General features: G+C 38.8%; 1 non-coding gene across 1 annotated transcript; it reads right to left on the minus strand.

The window, feature by feature from the left end:
* Positions 1–234: 234 nt before the first annotated feature.
* Positions 235–340, minus strand: LOC121978965. Its single transcript, XR_006111275.1, has one exon. It is a non-coding gene; the product is annotated as a small nucleolar RNA R71 (small nucleolar RNA).
* Positions 341–2,077: the final 1,737 nt, after the last annotated feature.

The following is a 2,077-nucleotide window of genomic DNA, read 5'->3' on the forward strand; positions in this document are numbered from 1 at the left end:
GTGGAGGACCTCATGAAGACCCCAATCAACACTTAGAGGTCTTTTATGAAATATGTGGTACCATGAAAATGAATGGAGTTCCTTCAGAAGCAGTTAGATTGTTATTATTTGGGTTTTCCTTAAGAGATAGGGCAAAGCAATGGCTGAATTCTTTGGCCCCTGATAGCATCACCACTTGGGAGCAGTGTAAGCAACAGTTTCTTGATAAATTCTATCCACCAAGCAAAACAGCTCATATGAGGAGTTTAATTGCAAGCTTCAAGCAAACTGACTCAGAATCTCTTTTTGAAGCATGGGATAGATATAATAGTATGCTCAGACAATGCCCACATCATGGGTTGGAAAGATGGTTAGTGTTGCACACTTTTTACAATGGTATCAACTATCATACCAAAGTGTCCCTTGATTCAGCCTGGAGGGCACTTATGAATAAAAGTTTAGATGAAGTCGAAGAAATTAGTGACGTAGCACAAAATCATCATCAATGGGCAAATGAAAGAAGTGGTGGCTATTCTTCATAAACCCAACAATTAAAGCATCGGGGAAGTTTGATGTAGATGCAGTCACTCTTTTATCAAAATTGGACGCTCTTACAAAGAAATTTGAAAATATGGGGACTAGTGCTAATATGGTCAATGCTATTATTACATCTTGTGAAGTATGTGGGAGTTCAGAGCACTCAAATGACTCATGTCCATTGGGAGCTATCACTGCATAAATCAATCAACTGGAACAATGTGATGCAATCGTGAGTTACAATGAAAGGCAGAATAACCCATACTCAAATACTTATAACCCTGGATGGAAGAACCATCCCAATTTTTCTTACAGAAATAATCAAGATCAAGGACCATCTATGGGGGTAAGACCAAATTTTCAAGCTGGGCAACAAAATTTTCAACATCTATCTTCTCAAGGCTTACCAAAGTCAAATATTGAAAAGATGCTTGAAGAAATTATCTCAAGTCAGAATGAAATGAAGCAAGATTTAGCAAAGCTCATTCAGAGAATGGATAATTCTGATAAGCATCAAAAGATCCAGGATAGTCAAATTGCCCAACTAGCTTCCTCATCATCCAGAGCACCAGGACAACTTCCTGGAAAACCTGATGTGAATCCTATGGAGCATTGCAATAGAATTTTATTAGGAGCGGACGGATCTTGGGAGACTCCCAAGTGACCGCTTCAAAAGGGATACAAAAAGAAGAAGAACTCTCTCCTCTTATACCAAATCAGATTCAAGCTAATGAGGAGAGTACCATTGAGGTTGAAGAGACTCTTCCACTGAACCATCAGAGCAAAGCTGTCCCTTTTCCTCAGAGACTTACAATGCTCAAGAAAGATAAAGAATTTGGCAAGTTTTTAGAAAAAGTTAAGGAAATTTATGTAGAGGTACCTCTTATTGATGCTATTCTTCAAATGCCTAGATTTGCCAAATTCCTGAAGGATCTCATGTCAAACAAGAGAAGAAGGGGAGAGGTTGAAACAATTGCGCTTAGTGAGGAATGTAGTGCTATTTTGGAGAAGAACACTTCCCCAAAACTAAAGGACCCAGGGAGCTTTTATATTCCTTGCAACATAGGAAAAGAATTTTTTGAAAAAGCTTTTTGTGATTTGGGGGCAAGTGTTAGCCTCATTCCCTATTCAATTTGTAATAAATTAGGTCTCAAAAACATTAAACTTACTACTATGGCACTTCAACTTGCTGATCATTCCTGCATGTACCCTTTGGGTATTATAGAAGATGTGCGAGTAGAGGTGGATGGGAATGTTATTCCCACAGATTTTGTCGTGTTGGACATGGAAGAGGACCCCAGGATTCCTATCATATTAGGAAGACCTTTCCTTGCTACAGCTGGAGCTATAATTGATGTCAAAAATCATAAGCTTTCTTTGGTAATTGGTAAGGAAAGGTTGGAATATGATCTATCTAATATCTCTAACCATGTCTCGTCTCTTTTAAATGCTTGTAGCAGGACAAGCATTTATAAACTTGAGGAATGGAATTTCCATCGTCATGGAAGGCCACCAAACGAAGGAGACAATGTGGTGGAAGATGTTGGGAGAAGATCTCCCA

Source organism: Zingiber officinale, chromosome 4B (genome assembly GCF_018446385.1).
Source record: "Zingiber officinale cultivar Zhangliang chromosome 4B, Zo_v1.1, whole genome shotgun sequence".
Taxonomy (NCBI): Eukaryota; Viridiplantae; Streptophyta; class Magnoliopsida; order Zingiberales; family Zingiberaceae; genus Zingiber; species Zingiber officinale.